The sequence below is a fragment of the Stenella coeruleoalba genome (genome assembly GCF_951394435.1).
Source record: "Stenella coeruleoalba genome assembly, chromosome: 2".
NCBI classification, from domain to species: domain Eukaryota; kingdom Metazoa; phylum Chordata; class Mammalia; order Artiodactyla; family Delphinidae; genus Stenella; species Stenella coeruleoalba.
This window is the reverse complement of record NC_137147.1, coordinates 181,756,627-181,770,130: the sequence shown is the minus strand read 5'-3', so window position 1 is coordinate 181,770,130 and position 13,504 is coordinate 181,756,627. Positions and strand designations below refer to the sequence as shown.

At 46.4% G+C, this 13,504-nt stretch overlaps 1 protein-coding gene across 8 annotated transcripts in view; it reads right to left on the bottom strand.

Moving 5' to 3' along the window:
- Positions 1-12,083, bottom strand: part of MPP7 (MAGUK p55 scaffold protein 7) — a 250,221-nt gene extending 238,138 nt beyond the window's left edge. For 6 of the 8 annotated variants that reach the window (XR_013827385.1, XM_079915244.1, XM_079915247.1 and 3 more), the window contains exon 1: positions 11,889-12,083. The gene's annotated coding sequence lies outside the window, so the exon portion shown is untranslated. Of the gene's footprint in view, positions 1-10,607; positions 10,656-11,306; positions 11,326-11,888 lie in introns of those variants that run through there. The other 2 variants (XM_079915242.1, XM_079915243.1) reach the window with 2 other exon arrangements.
- Positions 12,084-13,504: the final 1,421 nt, after the last annotated feature.

The window sequence follows — 13,504 nt, the reverse complement described above, 5'->3', positions numbered from 1 at the left end:
CTGGGAACCACGGGCCAGAGAAAGGAATTCCAGCTCATGCCGCCTCGGCTCAACCTTCCAGCGAGTGCTGCCCCCTTGGCTGATTAAACAGGGATCTGAGAGGGACCCACAGTGGACATGCAAATGTTCTCTTCCCGCCCGTCTGTAGACGGCCTAACAATGTCACAGTCGGTTTCCGAGGGAAGAGCAGCTGAAATCAGCGCTAACTCTGAGACACTCAAACATCCAGGGGATGCCACGAAGCAACTGCAAACGGACGCCCGCAAACAAGGCTCCGGTGGGCTCAGTGGACCCGAGCTCGCTGGGCCAGATGATGGGCAAAGCCACGCTGTGCGTGTGTGTGTGCACGCGTGCGGGAGGTGGGGGGTCTGAAGACAGATATGGACGGAAGCCACTCCCACAACTGAGGGACAGTAGCAAGAAGCAGAGCCAGCAGCAGGAACAGAGAAGAAATGACACCATCTGAGAAGCAGGAGAACTAAGCGCCCCACCCAGCCATCGGCCCACTCAGTCTCCGCCCGAATCCGCGTCCAGCCCAGCCCTGCCGCAGCTGCCCCCCGACTCGCCCCCTCACCAGTGTCCCCCCGCACCGCGTCGGGGCCCTCCGGCCCTCCCGACCTCACCACGCCAACAGGGAGAATTACCCAGGGCCCACATCTGGCCAGGGCATCTCTGCAAGGTCCCACAGACTTCCCCTCAAACTGAGGTCTCTTGTGGAGGATGAAGGGTGGGCGTACAAATGACACATCTTCCCGGAACGTCAAGTGACGTTTAACCTATCAGATCCAACATAAACTTCAGAACGATTTTATGCTTGTGGTGGGCTACTCTCTGAAGAGCCCTCAGACTTCTCCCGGGCCAACTTCTGTCCCTGAGGGGTGCGCTTTGGTGCAAAGTGTTAGACTTGCGCTTGTCCAGATTAAGAGGAGAAGCCAGAGAAAGAAAGACTGAAGACGTTGTATAAGGAGAGAAAAACGCCGGTGCGAGTTCAGATCATGCGATGCTCTCACACTCTGTGGTCTCTGGTGTTTGGAACAACAGGTGACGTGGGTTTGAAGCCAAGCTTTTACCACTTCCTAGTCATATGACTCGGGGCAAATTATTTAACTTCTCCACTACTTGGTCTTTTCCCATTTGCAAAATAAAAATGACAATAACTTAAAGGGCTGCTGTAAGAATTCGGCATGAATATCTAAGGAGAGCTGGCTCAGCACAGTGCCTGGCTTTCAGCAAGGGACCGATAAACGGTGGTGATTGTTTGTAAACTCCAAGCCCGTCCCAGCCGGCTAAAGCATTCCAAAGCTTTTGCTAAGTCCACAATTATTCTCAGACAGGAAACTGTCTATTCTGATAAGCAGTCCCGCCTTACCAGTCACAGTCTGTCCCTGACGGATACTGTAGGCTCCATATGCAAGAGAGTAAATTTAATTACCCAGTTCTGGAGTCCTCTGGAGATCAGAACCACGGAGACACCAGAAGCCAAATCAAAATCACTTTAGTTGTCGTCTACAGAGTGTGAGACACTGCACTGAAGACAAGGTGACAAACCTCAGTCCCGAAACTATGTGCATCAGTAATGAAATAAAGCACTTTGCTGAGGACACCAACCTGAAACACACACGAGAGGAAGGGTACAGGACGGACTAGTGAATGAAGAACACCCCACTGCTGATCAGGGCGTGAGTCAGTGCCCGGGGGGGTTGCACAAACGTCCAAATATTTATATAACCTTTTGTCATCTAGGTACCAAGTAGCGTGCATTCAGCAATCACTCAAATTATGAGAAGGAATGCGGGGAGGAAAGAGCAGCTAGGAACCAGCCTGACCTGAAGTAGAAGGACCTGTTCCAAGCCAGCCACAGTCGGCACCCGCAGGAATCTGGGTGAAAGTCTGCAGGCTAGGACTGGAGGCACCTGCCTCTCCTTTTTCTCTCACCCGAATCCAACAGATACTCCAGTTCCATTTAACCTGCTCCTCAGATAATCAGTTTCACCTACTGCTTTGGTTTTTCCAAAGAAAACTTTATCTTCTATCATCCATTTCTCAGCATTATAAATTTTTAAGGGGGAAATACTGTAACCCACAGAATGCCAGTGACAAATTTATATAAACTGTCAACTTTTCACCTATTTTATTGCACCATCAGCACCTTCAAGGCAGGATGCCTTATACACTTTCAAATCTGCTCTCAGAACACGATGTTAAGATATGTAAAAGGATAATTACGTGCGATAACTACATTATTCTAGAGGCAAGAAAAATCTTGGTTTAACTCAAAAAAATTCCAGTTCCTTTAATAGCACCAAGATGTGTCTACTATTATATTTTATTTCAAATGAGTTAAGCTACTTTAAGAATACAACAAAAGGACTTTTCTGTTAATAGTTTCCTTTGGATTCACTTACTTCTACAAACCAGTGCCATTTAGCTTGGTGTTTCAAAGAAAAATGACAGACCAATTTCTTCAACCTGAACATACTTGAAAACTAATTTTTTCTAATCGAACATTTAAGCTGCCTTTTCTCTACTAACTACATCTCAAATAATATACTTTCTCTTTATTAAGATATCCTAATAAATTAAAAAGACAGAATTTAAATATCACGATTTTGCAAACCCCTAATAAAATAATGGATCTAGGCAATGATTATCAATGACCGTGAACATCACAGAGAGACAACCAACACTGCCGGAATCCAGCTACCAGTACACTCAACCACCTATGAAGCAATTTTGCCGAAAAAATAGAAACTGAACCAAATCAAGCTCAGATTAGCCTTTACAGGAAATAAAAGAACAGAAGAACAGGTTAAACCACACATTAGATCGAGAGCATCACAACAGGTTACTACCTGTTATAATTCTTAATTATGATGTTACCGAGCAAATATTTTTTGATACACGCACAGGACATTTCTTCCAGGTCTCTTTGTGATTATCTCCATCTAAAAAGATAAGAAAAGTCAACAAGTAATAGCGTGTTTGTGGATGTGTTTACTGTGTTAAGACAGCAAAATGCACACCTTCACATCCGTCTGGAGCTGCTGATCTCAGAAGTACTTGCTTTCCTAGTGTTACTAAACTTTCTTTCACTGGGAAAAGTACAGCCGAGCTGAGCGAGAAGTGGCAAGGCCCTGCTTCTAAGAAGATCGCTTTAGGCGTAAGGAGGCAAAGAAGCTGGGTCTGGTTCAGCCCCGTCAGGGAGACGTCAGAATGAGGGGCTGGCCCCCGCCTGCGCTGGAGGAGATGCCAGGTGCCAGCTCTTTGCTCTCAGGGTCCAGGAAACCCGGGGACTTCTCAAGAACCTTTCAGGACGTAAAAACTCTTTGTGTAACAGCACTGAGAGGTTGTGCTTTTCACTACACTGACATTTGCACTGATGATATTCAAGCCAGGGCGTGTAAAATCGCTGGCACCTTAGCACAAAGCAGGGCAGGGGCACCAACTGTGCAGGTCAACACTGCAGTCCTCACCAAGAGGAACTCAGCGGGGAAAAAGCACCAGTTTCACCTAAGAATATCCTTGAAGAAACGGTGAAAACTAACAACTGGGTGAAATCTTGACCCTTGAGTGCATGTCTTTTTAATATTCTGTGTGACGAAATAGGAAGTGCAGAGAAGAACCTGAGCTGTCCACTGGAGAATGACGGTCACCTCGAGGAAGAGAAATTGTGCCAGCTGCTCTATGTGTAAGCCGAACTAGCAACTTTTTCTATTCCTCATGGAGTAGTAGTATTCTTATATAAATACCTGGAAGACAAAGCTGCGTATCTGGTAAACATCTTCTCAAACTGAACTCAGTGAGCCAGACGCGTCAAGGAAAACACCTGAAGTGTTTGTTGCCAGTAATAAAATTCAAGCTTTCAAGCAGAAATTCAGTTTTTGGAAAAATTACACCTGCCACCAGGAACTTTCACGAAAGCTTTCTCGGTACTCACAGATTCTTCTGATGGGCTCACTGCTGATCCTACAAATGGTTGTTTTGGTTTTTTTTTTCAAATGGTATCATAACACATGCCAATATTCGGCAGATTTCTATAACTCCGTGAATGAACATTTCCTCAATCACGTATGGGTAAAAAGATTCAAAGTACAAGGAAGACCGACAGATTTAAATGTAACAGAGCGAGAAAGCTTTATTGATTGGGGTTCAGCTTCTACTCTGCGACTCAACTTTAAGACTACCACTTAACAGAGTTTTACTGTAGGATCAAAGAATGACTACCTAAAAAGAATACGAAAATACTCCTCTCTTTTCAACTGCAGGTCTGTAGAAGGTGGGATTATCTTCATATATTTCAGCCAAACAATAAATCACAACACACTGAATACAGAAACAGATTACTAAGCCAGACATTAAAAAGAGCTGCAAAAATGTAAAACGATGTCACACTTCTCAATTATTTTAATAAAGTTATTTTTCATAAAGCAGTTATTTATGTTAACATATAATGGGGTTATTATTTTTTAATGAATTTATAAATAAATTTTCCTGCTTGAAGTTCTAACCCAGTAAATATTAATAGATACAACCCACACAGACGAAACATCCTTAATAACTTTTAAGAGTGTGAAGCGGTACTGTGACCAAAGGTTAGAAAACAACAGCTGCGAGAACTGGAGTCTAGGTCATGCTTCTTCAAAGCTCTCAGACATGACTTTGATTTCTCCTTCGAACAAAGATGGGAGCCCAGCACGAGCCGGGTGACAGGGAACCCAAACTACTCCCCAGTTACAAGTCAGGATCAGGAAAATGCGGAGGCGGACGGCCCCTGGGGTCCTGCAATGTTCTGTTTCTTCACCTGAATGCTGCTCACATAAGTGTGTTTGCTCTGTGAAAATTCAGGGAGCCGCACACTTAGGACAGATGCATCATATATGTCTAGGTATATGGTGTAGGCATTTTTCTAGGTATATCTTACACTTGAATAAAGTTTTTAAAATTCACGGTATAAGATGCATAACAACTTCTGCTTTGTTTTTCCAAACCCACGATGGCTTTCAGCTAACCAGAGTCATCGTATACAACTTACCTTGGAAAAGCCTGATGAAAATAATTCAAATATTTAATTTAAAAACCTCAGTACAGACAACTGTAACTTTTCAGGGTTAAGAGCTAAATACCATCTAGGTCAGTTTCCTTACAAAGATCAGGAAGAGCGTTCTCTGCTTTTACTTCTCCAGCTTTTCGAACGACAGTGAAGTCACAACACATTTTTCAAAAATGAAATCAAATACAATTTATAAAAATGAAATCTCCCAATTAGAGGCAAAACTAAGAACGAATTCCCTTTAGGGTATTAAAGTGATCAAGCAGCCACTATCTCTGCTCATCTTCAACACATCGGCGCAAGTCTAGACAAATACAGTGAGGCAAGAACACACAGAGAGCGCGAACTGGAAGGAAATGACACATGAACATTATGTAAAGATGAAATCATCCTCTTCATGGAACACCCAGAAGAAAAGCTAGCCATTAAAATACCACAGATTGCTCCCCCTGCAAGACAATTAAATACAGATAAATATGTCAGTGCCAGTTCACAGAAAGGGAAACCCACACACTTAATAAGCATCTGATAAGATACTTAACTGCACTAGTAACCAGAGAATCGCAAATAAGAACAGTAATAAGAACAGTAACATGTGTGCCCAGACGCTCCATCTGGGGCATCAGGTTAGAAAAAAATTATAAGCTCAGGAATTATCAAGTACCAGCAAGAATGTGGGGAGCGTAACCGAGCACAGCCAGCCCAGCAAGCATGTGGGGAGCGTGACCGAGCACAGCCAGCCCAGCGAGCATGTGGGGAGCGTGACCGAGCACAGCCAGCCCAGCGAGCATGTGGGGAGCGTGACCGAGCACAGCCAGCCCAGCAAGCATGTGGGGAGCGTGACCGAGCACAGCCAGCCCAGCAAGGATGTGGGGAGCGTGACCGAGCACAGCCAGCCCAGCGAGCATGTGGGGAGCGTGACCGAGCACAGCCAGCCCAGCGAGCATGTGGGGAGCGTGACCGAGCACAGCCAGCCCAGCGAGCATGTGGGGAGCGTGACCGAGCGCAGCCAGCCCAGCGAGGATGTGGGGAGCGTGACCGAGCACAGCCAGCCCAGCGAGCATGTGGGGAGCGTGACCGAGCACAGCCAGCCCAGCGAGCATGTGCGGAGCGTGACCGAGCACAGCCAGTCCAGCAAGAGTGTGGGGAGCGTAACCGAGCACAGCCAGCCCAGCGAGCATGTGGGGAGCGTGACCGAGCACAGCCAGCCCAGCGAGCATGTGGGGAGCGTGACCGAGCACAGCCAGTCCAGCGAGCATGTGGGGAGCGTAACCGAGCACAGCCAGCCCAGCCAATAACCGGGCAGGACTCAAGGAAACGACACCTATGCCCGAGAGAGGGGGCTGTGAGGAGAAAAGGGGGAAACGCAATAAAGTAACACGAGAGGCTCTGCGTGGACCGGTAGTGACAGAGGACCACTAACTCGGGTCTGCACACCCGATCTGGGAGAGGGGTCCCCATCTCACACGCCCCTTCACTGAACCGGCAGGTCCCTGTTCACCAGGCACTGCGCCCGTGCTGGGGACACAGTAGGGAAGATTAGGTCCCTGCCCTCGGAGTTGACGTTCCAGTGAAGGAAACAATAAAGAGGAAACAGATAAAGCTACGGTTACGCGTGTGATAACTGCTACAATGGAAATAAAATGTGTGATTGTGACAGGAAGTGATGGGAAGGGAGGGGCTCCTATCCAGGGGATCGCCAGAGAGAAGAAAGCTCTCAGAGATCCGTGGGAAGAAAGGGAACCAGGCATCCCGCAAGCTTCGGAAAGATCTCCAGGAACTGCATCGAGGGCATCAAGTTCAGTCACCACTCTCCAGGGGAGACTGCAGATGTCCTGAAGAACATCCAGGTGCTGCCTTGTAACTGAACCCCAAGGAACCACCTTTAAGACTCCTGTTCCATAAAGTATGGACCACAGTGATTACAGCTAGCGTCCAATATATTTTGACCAAAGAGTTCAAGCTTTTTAGAGGGGGAAAAAGACACCAGCGACGTAAATGTTCTATGTCTCTGAAAAGGTTTCTGGAAAATTATTAGGATCCACAAACTTTCCCTTCATTCATTAAACAGAAGTTGAGTACTCATGTTTCCTTCCCATAGCACCCGGCAGCGAAATGAGGATAAAGACAGAAGTTTCTGTCCTTAAAGAACAAACCGCAACTCCACAAGGTTCAGGATTCTAGTTATTTCATTCACTAGTTGACTTTTATGATTAAAAGCCAGCATTGATTGCATGCTTGCAACCCTTCAGGCAACGTCCTACGAGTTTTTATACACATTTGAGGTCACATAATACTCCCAACAACATACTGCTACATTATTTCCACTTTAGAAATGAAAAACCAGAGGTAAGAAAGTTGCCTGATGTCAAAGAAGGAAGAACAGGCAGAGCAGGGATTCAAAGCCTGGGTTCTTAGCCACATTTCTATTCCCCCCTGGAATCCTGTCAGTGGTTTTCCCCGGACCAGAAGCACCACCGACCGTCACCCTGGAACTTCTTAGCAATGCATATTCTCAGGGCCCATCCCCAGACCGGAGGAACCAAACTGTGGGAGTGAACCAGCCACCTGAATTTTAACAAGCCCTCCCGGGGCTTCTGAGGAATGATAAAGTTTGACAACCTCAGCCTCAAGTTTTCATACTCAGCTGTATGTATGTTAAAGGTGAAATGACTACCATTTTGAAAATTCCAAAATGCGAAATTGTGACCCTATTCTTACAAGATCTAAATGATATTAATTCATTTCCTCGTTACCCACAGCACAGCACCTCCTCCCCCCTGGACTCTGTACCCTGATTAGACCGTCTAAAAAACAGTCAACTCTGATGGGCCTTCCTGGGAACTGAGCTACATTCCAAACATGAAAGGGAGCACAGAGGTCCAAACAGAATCTTCACAATTTGAATCCCAAGCCATATTAGGAAGAGGAAAAAAAACTATTTTGATTATCAGCTACAGAAGCTTGGCAAATCTGGGTCCACGGCTCCACAATCCTTTTCATCCTTAGCTCCACTCCAAACTTTTACAACCTCATTTTCACAAACTTCCAAGCGCCAAAAAAAGAAGTTTACAACCCTCAGAAATGTTTGATTCTCATGATTCACATTGCTGTAAGTACACATAAAGAGACACTGTCTTGCAAAGAGCAAGTTTTTAATCACGAGTAAAGCTAATCAGAGGCTTTTACTGTACAGGCTACAGCAGTACGTCCTAGAGTTTTCCCTGCCCCTTAGCTGGACCAGCCCTCTAGGGCACCCTGCCTGACCCTTCTCTGCTCAAAGAAGTATTTAGACCAGTGCCTTCTTTTGTCCCCAAATCAACTGCCCAATACGAACACCCCAGCTCCATGCGTATTCAAGGTTTCCTATTTCTAATAACGCCTTTTTCCAAAGGGAATGGAAGACCGGGTATCAGAGGTAAGTATGTTCAAGCACCTACCATAATTCGAGAACCTAACACATGCCAAGTAACTCTCTTAAGCCATTCACTTGCAAACACAAGTCATTCATTTTACCAAGTTCAGGATTCTACTTATTTTACATAAATTCGAAGCCAGCAGCATTAAGCAGCCCGAGCCTGGACCACGGGACGTCTGTAAAGCTGACTCAGTGCTCCCTGACTGGGGGAAGCCCACACTCAGGCAGTGTGCTCATCCGCCAGCTGCTTACACCGCCCACCGCCCGGCCACGCTCCCCCAAGGGCGGGCAGCCCCGCCAGGAGCTTCCTTCCTGGAAGGAGCAGCACCTACGTATTTTCCCCTCCCAAACCACCATCAGCTCCCCTGAGGACCAGAGCTGGTTCCAAGAAGCAAACTACCAAAGCTCTCCTGCCCACACAAAGCTCAGCGGAACTGGATCATACAGACACACACCAACCGCCCACAGACCTTCTCACCTGAGTGCTTGCGCTGCCCTTTAAAAGTCCAGTGTTTTCCACAAAACATCTCACAACATGCAGTCACCCTGGCTAGTCCTTACTCTGCACTAACCCTGCCATTTCTAACCCTAAAACGGCAAGCATTTTACCAAAGCTGCGTCTGTGTTTTCTCATCTCCTTTCTGTAACCATCAGTGACAAGCAATTTAACCAGTAACCAGGCCAGTAACAAGCGAGCTCCCGCCACCCAAGGGAGAAAGAAAGCTCCCCGCTCTTTCCTAAGTGAAGCTGACAATCATGCTTTCCCATAAGAACAGAAGGATTTACGAAGTGAGCCTTCAAGGAATAAAAACTGTTTTACACGCCTGGAAAAAAAGATGTTTACGTATTCGTTCAGAGCAGGTATCAAATACTCTTGCTACATACAGCCACTTCGTCCTACCTCTTCGTTTAAAGAATCAGGAAGCTAAGAAGGCAAAGCACAAAAGCACGCTCCAACAGCTCACCAGAGCTCACGTAAGATTTCAACAAAACGCAAACCAGTTCCAGGGCACACAAATGAGGACCCATAAATTCACACTCTGCTCTAGGTTCTGTTGTTTCTAAAATGACTAACAAGTTCCCTCACTTTAAATTAAGCTGCCATGTCCTTCCAAATGATCTCATTTAATAAAACTGACTTAAATCACTGATTGCAATTGTTTGAATTTCAGTGATGACAGCTGCAGCACATTTGTATCTTTGTCAGTGAAATGCTTTCAATAAAAACAAAAAAAACCTGATTGAAATCTCCAGTAAGCAGCACCCAGTGCACCATCTAGTGGAAGCTGCGTAACGTCGTAATTAAATCTTTTTTGAAGGGTAGAAACCCTGAAAATTACACGGGGGCTACAGGCCCTATAGCTAAGAATACAGGTAAACACCCTACAAGCGGCCTAAATCTCTTTCCAACTTCCCACACTGCAAGAGGTGCTCATCGGAAGAGATCTCACTTTCTGTACAAATTAGCAGATGATAAAGGTTTCTTTATGGAATGTTCTGCTTGGGTGCTAGAAATTTTAATTTGACCAGAGGAGTAAAAATTAAGTAAAGACATTAATGCAAAAACAAATGAGTAAACAGAATCAGAGCCGAACGGACAAGCCCTATGTAAGGGATGCCTTACATGACAAATAAGTTATGTCAAAATGTACATGTTCCACCCAGCAGAGCACCTGCCATGAAAACAAGATGTCGCTTCATGACTAACAGCTCCATTCAGTAATAAATGAGACATTTCTATGTTCCTGATGACTAATAAATTTAACATAACCTAACAACTCCCTGGGTTCCCCAAGCCTTGACATCATTCAAGGGGACCCTCTCAACTACCCATCTAACCCCACTTGCCATTAACCCCCAAAATCCCTTGAGTTACTCTCATCAAGGAAGAGATGATTTTTACATGTTCGACACTTCTAAATTTATAGTAAAAACTTCCTGAACAAAATCATAACCAAAATGTGTCATGCTTCAGTTTTACTTACGTTATGAATATTAACTAGTTCAATTCAGAAAGCAGTACTCAAGTCCAATGCTAAGCCAGAGACGCAAACAAAGAAGATAAGGTTTTCTAACGTGGAAAACCTCCCAAAACTTAAAATAGGGATTTTTTCACATAGCACCGCTAGGTTTTCTTACCTGTGTGAAAAATCACCTTTCTGGTGAAATTCAAACTATCTTAGCAACCTAAGAGGAAAAAAAAAAAAGCCTAAGAATATTTTACTTGGAAATAACCATCTCCACCTCTGACTGGTGTACATGGGAATCAAATCGGTATGCAGAAGCTTGCTTGACGGTGGGAACCGTACTGGACCGTGCATTAAACCCATAACAGGTATATAATAGCAGAAGTCTACAGACCTGGGGCAGAATTCCCTTCATCTCTAGGGCTCTGAGCTTACATACCTGCAAAATGGGCCTGAGGTGCACTACCTGCTTCTGGAGAGTAAGAGGATACCAATATTGATGCAGTGCAGTGAGCTTCTCAATTAAAAGACCTAAACGCAGTGCACCTGGAAGGGAGGACCTGCTCCAAGAGTCTGCCATTTCCGCTAAAACTCGTGACCTTCATTTCACTTGTGAACAAATGGTGAATGAGAAAAAGCTGTTACGCAAGTCAAAGAAAAGGTAACAGCAATTCAAGGTTTTTCATCACAGGTAAATCACATCACTGTAGTTAACTGCCTAGGACTCGTCTGCAAAGTACGACTGCGTGGGTAGCAGGTGCAGCCCTAAAACCTAAAGCCCGGAGGCTATGTTTAGAAAGGCTTTTTTCTAATTCGAATGCTAATGTTTAGAAAATAAGAAAAAGAAAACGAATCTCAAGTCTACACCCACCCACGAGGAGAGACAGAGACAAGGTGCCACCCCCAGACTCTTGCACACTAGCTCGGCATCGCCATCCACGTTGCTCCCCTCGTCCCCACCGCACGGCCCGCACTGCAGCCCAGACAAAGGTGAGTCACACTGCTGGGTCTACTTGTCACGGAAGAAAAAACCTCCAATAAGTTCACGTTAAAGGCTGTTTCGAATTTTAAAATAATAATAAGTAAATCATGTTCCTGTCTAAACGCACTGCAAAGCGCCCGTGTCCATGAAGGCTGTAACTCACACCACCTAAGTACAGACACCTTTCCCACTTAAAAAAAAAAAAAAAAGCCACTTGGCTTATCGTTCCTTATCAGCAGGTCCCCTGCGCCGCGAGCCGGACTGACTCAACTCCGCGTCTCCCCTCCACCTGCAGGGCTCCCCGCCCCCGCGCCCCGCCAGGTGCAGCGGCCGTGCGCTCCCAGCGGAGGCGCCCCGAGGCGGGCGGGAGGCTCCGGGAGACGCGGACCTGCCGGCCGCGGCTGCGGGAGAGCCAGGGAGCCCGCCCCGCGCCCGGGCTCGGACAGGCGCTGCAGCCCCGGCGCCCCTTACCTGCTCCGGGCGGCCGTGGCCGCGGGAGGCGCGCTCGGTCCGGCGCAGGCAGCCCCGGCCGAGGTAAGGAGGCTGCTACCGCGGCCGCCGCGAAGGACAATCAGCAGCCTGCGGACTCGGCACCGCCGCGGCGGGCGCAAGACGCACGAGTCCGGGAGCCCGGGCCCCGCTCCAGCCCGCAGCCCCGCGGCGGGGCGGGGCCGAGGCCGGAGGGGAGGGGCGGGGCGGGGCCGCTCCGCCCGCGGGGCGAGAACGCGGCGGACGCTGTGTAAGAGGCGCCTGCTGATTGGCTGCGATAGGGGTGCACGTCTCCGATTTGAAGACAGGCTCGCCAGCAGCGCTCCCTCATTGGTCGGTACGTGAAAACAAAGCAGAGCCCTGATTGGTGGAAGCCCTGTAGCTCCTTTCCCCCTACCCCAATCATCGAAGCTCCGCCTCCGCCCGCTCCGCCCCCGGGTGGCTGCAGAACCAGCTGTTTCGTGTACCAGCTAGCTGCCTTCCTTAAGGGAACCCCGGGTGCCCAGGTTCCTTTGCTAGAAGCGAGCTTCCTTATTCCACCAAGAGTCTTTGATTTCCGTATGAACTTGTTGAATAGCAGCTAATCCTTAACATCGCTTAGATTTAGAGCGACCTCTTGGGTGTTTTTTAAAATGCTGCCTAAGATTCACAGGGAAATTGGCATATGCAAAAAGAAGGTGTGAAATGTTTTCACCCCTGGCGAGATTATGCTGTGTTTTTTTGTTTTGTTTTGTTTTTTTTACCTTTCCGTGTTCCATATTGAACGTGTATTACTTGTATAATTAGAAAAAAAAATGTTTAATAGGACATGAATAAGTTACACAGAATGATAAAGGCAAACTTTGAGGATATCCGTGGGAACTAATCCTTCCACAACAGAAGAAAATACAGTAATAAACGCAACACCTGAGGGCCATCAAAAAAAGTACACCCTTCAGCTGTCTTAAAGAACTTTATAAATATGACTGAGCTGTCTTAAAGAACTTTATAAATACTCTTTCCATATAACTACTATTTACCCAACATATAGTGTATAATGAACTGCCCAGTGAGCAGATTCATAGCAAGAAGTGAGAATACAAAATACACAATAAAGCTTTAACCAAAAAATTAGACTACAGAAAGAAATTTAGAAGATAAACTGGAGAACTCAGCTAATGGAGGGAATTTTAAGAAAGAAAGGAACATGACAGCCCTCGGAGATGAGACTTAGATTTTGAAGATTGAAGCAGAGGGAGGAGGGAGTGGAGATGAAGACCTACAGTCATCTGAGCTCTCAGACCACGCCAGCCAGTCTAGAAAGGGGGCGAAGTATATCTCACCTGGGGACCACACTCGCTTAACCCTCTCTAGCTGCTTTCCTCTTCTATTTGTTCTTTTTGTCATTCCCACGAGGTTCTGAAATAGGCTATTTGAAGTGAAGCACTTCACCCAACAGCTCCATAAAACTTATAGTGTTGAGAAAAAATGCAGATCGGCAAAAGTCAAGCGTAAGGAAGGAAAGGAATGTTAAGGTAAACTTGAACTTGAAGTGATGTAAGGACAAGAAACCTAATACAAAGAATGAGACAAATCTTTTTTTCTCTCATTTCTGGAGA